Genomic DNA, 6,722 nt, shown 5'->3' with positions numbered 1-6,722 from the left:
GCGGAGGGGGGGAACAACTGTGCAGGCGACACATGGCCACTGGGAAACAAAGCTGTGCTGTTGAGAAATACCGACTACAAAAAATCAAGTTTTTGAATACGAGGAAAACATAGAATCTTCTCAAACACAAATAATTAAAAATAATAATGTTTACGAACATTCTTAGTTCATATTTTATGGAATGGTGTATTAACGGAGTAGCGTATTGATCATATTGGCAAAATATTTTTTTCTTCCGAAGAATTTTCCAGTGTTAATTTACTTACAGTTAAATAAATTTTCGAACTGTCATAAACATCAGTTATAAAAATAAGATTCTTGATCTTTACTAAGAATTGAAAAGGCTTATACATAACAACTTTAGAACATTTACCATCTTTTAAATGTTTTGTAATTAATTACATTTTTTATCCATCTGACAATTCATTGTGTCTATTTCTTTAGTAAAAATGTTTCGAATTAATAACATACTTTTCTTAAAATGGTGCGATATCAGCAATACCCTTAATTTGCGTGAGCAAAGCCATGGGTTATTACCAAAAAAAAATTATGGTATAAAAATTTTGAAACCAACATTGATTTTTTGGTTCATATCTCTCTCCCCCTTTTCATATTTTCTGCGTGAATGCAAATGGACATTTTCCATATCATAAACATGACATTGTGTCGAGAGAGATCTCACACGACAGGAAAAACCATGTGAATAAAAAAACTCACAGGAAATTCACAAGAAATTCACCTGAGACTAGTAGTCAAAAAGCTACATAACGAATCGTAGATACGAACACAAAATCAAGGTAAACAACTAAATTAACAATTGGTTAAGACGGTAAATTTTTGTCCAAAAAATTAAACAAAAAAAGACAAATGGTAACGCAACAAATGGCGATATTCGTAAAAACAAATCTTGCTAATAAAAAGAATCTTTTTTAAATTTATATTAATATTGTATATAAATATCACGTACAAGTAAATGTCCTCCTTAGAAAAATAATTCAAGTTAAACTGCACTAGATACAATTCAGCTTAAATTTCCCCATTGCAAAGAAACTCTGCTCTTATTTGAGGTTTAATACACGTAAAAAGATATAATATAACACGTAAAACACAAGTAACAGTTTTAAAAATAAGAGTAAGTTATAGTAGTTTTTATCCCAGTGCATGCAAACGGGGTCATCAACAAAGGCATTAAAAGTGTGGAGGGGAGGAAGAGGGAAAGAGAGAGAATTCTAGATAATGACGTCGATAAAACAAGACTGCTGCTAAGTAGATGAATGTAAAACCAACAATACGCAGAAGAATATCCGGACATTGATTTTAGATTATATTTTACGGAGTGAAAGTATTCTAGAAATAGACTAAAGAAGCCAAATAGAAATTGTTTTGATTTTCTTCAGACAATGAATGGTACGCCATTCTCTTGGCACTACTCCCTTGGTTGTAATCAAAAAATAATCTATCACGTCGGTTCTTCCGTTCAGAAGCGGGATAAGACTTCTCTCACGAATTACTCCGTCATCAAATGCTGGCTTATTTCCTGAAATTTACATGGATAGAGCTCTTTTTTTACCCCTGGACTTATTCACTGCGGTATTGTTGAAGGACGAAAATTTGACTGTTTTTTTTTTCCTGTCTGCAACATTTATTTTCTTTTGTGCTCTCATTGGGGATAAAGTTTCTTCCGCACTTGCCTGAGCCAATGTGAACGAAGCTGTTATATTTTGAAACTCCCACGATTCGCCACAATATAGGTAACCACGGCTCACTAAAATAAAATAAAAATGTATTTTTTTAATGAAAAGAGTAACATGAAGTTACAATGTTTTGCAAACAATATCACGTTCTTGGAATGATTATTATAAATAGAGAAAGGAAAAATTCGCAGATTCATTTCGCAATAGGTTAAAATTCAAATACACGTACCCTTGCGCTATTGGCTCACTGTTTATCTGGAAGGCTCTGGGCCAATGAGAAACCCTCGACCAAAGAACAATTCTACAACAGACAGCCCAGTGGAGACTGCTCACAAGTCAGCAACCATCGAACTGGAGTTACCTGCGCGAGTATACAGAGGACTGTGCAGTCTATCCTGAAAGTAACTGAATCCGCGTGTACATTCGTGCTGCTCTCGTCGCCGCGGTGTTCAGAATATGTTTTTTCCATTGCTGGTTTCGTCTGTGCGTTTCTGTGTTTTGGCTGTTAAGTTCCATCGTCGGGTTCGTTTCTTCGTCAATGTGTGGTCCAAGGTCGTTGTTTTTATCCCCTGTATTTTCTGTTCTTGTCTCGTCGTTGTCAGCCCATACTGTGTTCTTCTTTACTGTAATTTTTTCTGGCTATTTTTTTCCCCCACGGAATTATATGTTGCTGTTTGGGCAAGTAACATTTAAAACATCGGCCGATATTGGCTAATTTCTACTTGTGTTTTATGTAGCTATTGCGTTGGCTTTCCTTTCACCGGTGTTGGCTCTGGTCTTTGCGGAGGCCTGGGCCATTTACTTTTGTTGCGGGGCCTTTATATTTTGGAGAGGGGCATTATAGTTGGGGGTGGGGGGTGGGGGGTGGGTGAAAGTGTGTATGAAACAGCCCCTGGAGAAAAATTTTTGTGGAGCCATCCTTCGGAAAATAAATAAATAAACTCTTTAAAAAAAAAACATTTTTAAGCCCGCATGGAACTTAAATTTTAACAATCATCGAAATCATTTAAAAACTGTCTTATCTCAAAACATTCCCGCGGTAAATCTTCATACCTACTAACAAATGCATCCAGTATAATTATTTATAGCTGGTTTGTCGCCCCTCGGTAGCGGCGACGCACAAAGGCACCCCTCATCTTCCAGCCGTCTTCAAAGAGTTCCTGCTGAGCCGCCGGTGATACATGTGGGTGACAGATCGGGCAGACGTCCGCCCTAATCAGACACGGTGACTTAGCGTAAGTCACCGCCGGTGAACCGGTCGGGTCTACGTGAGAGAGCGTCCTTCAGAAGGTCGGAAAGGGGTTGAGGGGTTGACCCGGCTTCTGAGAAACGAGGATAGCGCAAGGTATGCTGACGCAACAGTAAACTTCAAGGTCGGGTTCATAAACTACAAAAAAAAAAAAAAAAAAAAACGGAAGACGCAAAAAAAAAAAAGGTTGCGTATACTTATGTACGCGCGATAGAATTTATACTTACTGTACTTGGCGTAATAAAAAAAACTCACTTTAATTTTGCATTCAATTAATAAACATAAATAAAATAATAGAAGGAATGGGGTGATATTAAATGGTAAATATAAAATTTAAAGTATATTTTCGGTTTCAGTTTTAGTATAAACACTTGTATAAAATCAATTATTGATGGTAGTAAAATAAGAGAAATGAATTTTAATAGTTTATGATAATTCAATAAATATGCTGAATGTTTATTCCAATGTATTAATTTTAGTTATTTATTAAAAACCCTAATATTTTATAATGGAAATAAACTATACATACGGGAACATAACCACACTTATATAAATACACTTGAAAAATTTTGTAAACAAAATTTATATCATTAAATTGAGCTATAAATACATATTTTTTTTTAATTATATGGACCAGCATATTTCTTTTTATGTAGCCATTTATATATAGGTATAGCTGTTTGTTCCTCTTTTCGTTACATGGTGCGCGCGCATTATAAAAATTTATTTTCATAATTTTTTTCATAACGCTCCTAAAGAAGTATAACTTCAGAACTTAAGCAAACGACATTTATAAATTACGCAAGATGTAAAAACCCAACGGAAACATCAGCCAACTTTCAACTTCTTGCATTTCGTCTTGCGTTTTTGCATTTGTATATTTGGCGAACATTCATTATGAAAAGAATTCCGACGTAGAAAATGTTTTCTATATTTTTACAGTTTTAAGTTGTAAAGCTGATGAATAATTGCCAAATTTTTTGTTTTACACACTGTTAAAAATTTTCACCTCAAAATTACGAACAACGCTGGTTTCAAATTATCCAGGGATCTTCGTTAACATGCCGTTTTCTTCATAAATTTACGGGTACTAAGTTTATTGACTTCGAAAATGAATCCACGAAAATTATTTTGGTATACTAGCAAAACATTAAAAACGTATTAAGACTTATGCAAAAACACTCTTTTTCTCCCGTGAGAGTGTTTACCTAAAAAAAAAATTTGGTTGTCTGTAAAGTCGGTTTACGGACGATAGTTTAACGTGACAACTTCATAACAAAACATTAATGGAATGATTGCATACTTTAATGAATAAAATTGAATCATTTTTATTTTAATAATAAAAGAATAAATACTTGAAATTATACTAGTAATCAGATTTTTAAAATGCAAGATTATTAACCTTTATTGCCGAAATTGTTGTAATAAGCAATGTAAACCACATGAACTTTTCACTTCACTTTATAAACAGTCGACGAAACAGTTTACGTGTAGATGACTTGTAATTAATTTTAAAAACTGGCGTTTAGCTATAAAGTTTAAATGTAATTATGAACAAGTTTTCATATAAATAAACTGTAATCAAATATCTAACATAACCTATTATTACTGCACTCGCTGACAGATGCTACTTTTTTTAATAGTAAAAGAATAAATACTTGAAATTATACTAGTAATAAGATTCATTTTCTTACGTAAATTTGACGTAGAAATTATTTCATATTACACATTTATAAACAAAGTTTTAAGTTTTCACTTCTGTCGGTGCGGTGCAAGCGTACAATGTGCGTAACGGGACACAGCGTAACGGAACAATGTGCGTAACGGGACACTTTTTCGTGCGTGCAGCCGGCGTTCATCGATTTATTAGACGTTGTTACGTCAGAAAACAGATCCCGGAAGTCGAAATACGGCGTAGTTTCTACCAAGATTCAGTTATTTGACTACCGTAGTTTCCTTGCGTTATTTGCATGTTGCGTCCTTGCGATCTTATATCTGTTGCTCAGTTCATAAACCCGGCCTTACGCCACTGTGGTCCTCTTCAGGGTTGTTCTGTGTGATTGGCCGTCCTAACATGGCCAGTTACGTGGAAGGAGAACTGGCAACGATGTCTGGTTAACGCGTGGATGAGCGGGCAGAGGGGGGAAAAAAAATCCCTTTCGGCACAGCATACAGGCGTAGGTAGATTTTGAAGTGTCTACTTATTCTGTAATAGATCTAGACACTTACATTAACTTCTGTAACATTTTATAAAATTAATATTTTTTTTCCATATTACATGCGGCGAAAATATTAGGAATGTTTTTAACTCAAAACCTCTAGCATTGAATAGCTTAGAACGATTTTTTCATATTACGTCTACTAAGGTAGCTGTGTACGTGGTACATAAATTATAATTTTTTTTTAATTTCCATCCCTATGTTTATTTCAACCTCTTTCAGGAATGGCTAGTATTATCAAAAATGTTTCAGACAAAAGTTTAGATTCAATTTTTTTAACATTTACAAACAATTTGAATGGATTTGAAAGTGTGCTTACCCCTGTTTATTCCACCCTTTGCAGGTATGGTTGGTTGTATTAAAAAATGTTTTAGGTAAAAGTTTTTGAATATTTTTTTAAGGTTTATAACCAATTTGAACGGATTTAATAGCGTGCCTACTAAGTGAGATGAATATTTTTGTCCTTCATCCGTTGCTTTTTTCCGGATTTCATGTGGGAGGTGGGTACATAATAAACAATAAAAAAAATAGTGGATGAAATATTAATATTTAAAAAATATATATTTAATCAATAGTTTGATAGGATCAGTTACACATTTTCTGTAAGTTCAGGACCTTGATCTACCTCTACCCCCCCTACCCCCCCCCCCCCCCCCGAACTTAACTTCTGGATACCCCCATGGTTGGTACTACTTTCGAGAACTACCAAACTTGATACAAGCTACCCGACACAGACTGTATCACGCACTCACCAGAGCGGCGAGGTGGTAGTACGAGCAGGGTGTCCACAGTTAGTACTTTCGTACTAGATCTAGTACTTTGATAAGTTTTTACGCTCAGATCCAGTACTTTTTTTCTTTAATATAATAATGTTACAGTAACTCCAATATGTTTTATTATTAAGCGTAATTATTTTTAATAACTATGGAATGTATGTGTGTGTGGTGTGATATTTAAGTTAGAGCATTGCAATGTCATAATAACTTCCTAAATTGTTAAAACCATAACAAATTATAATTTAGTGCTTTTTTTTTTTTTTTCAAATCTAGTACTTTTTTCTCGCCTAAATTGGTACGAAATATTTTTTTCCTCGTGGACACCCTGATGTACGAGACGACTGCGGTGTGAGGTTTCCGCAGGGGCTGTGACCGCCTCCGACCCGCCGCTGGAATGCACGCAGTCCCGCCCCCGGCCGCTAGTTAGGCCCCAGAGGGGCGGGTAATTGCGCCCGGGGGCCACTCGGCGCGTGTGCGCATCCGCTGTCGGCCCGCCTTCGTCGCCGTCTCAGGCCCCTTCCCCCCCTCCCCACCCCTGCACGCGTCTACACGCCCGCATACGTATTGCAATGAAATACGAGCTGTGATAAAAAAAAAAATTTGTGTGTAAAGTCGGTTTATGGACGATAGTTTAACGTGACAACGTCATAAAAAAAACATTGATGAAATGATTGCATACGTTTATGAATAAAATTGAATCATTTTTTTATTATTTTAAAATAAAAGAATAAATGCTTGAAATTATACTAGAAATAAGATTTTTAAAAATGCAAGAATAATTGAC

This window comes from Bacillus rossius, chromosome 5 (assembly GCF_032445375.1).
Source record: "Bacillus rossius redtenbacheri isolate Brsri chromosome 5, Brsri_v3, whole genome shotgun sequence".
Taxonomy (NCBI): domain Eukaryota; kingdom Metazoa; phylum Arthropoda; class Insecta; order Phasmatodea; family Bacillidae; genus Bacillus; species Bacillus rossius.
This window is presented reverse-complemented; position numbering follows the sequence as displayed.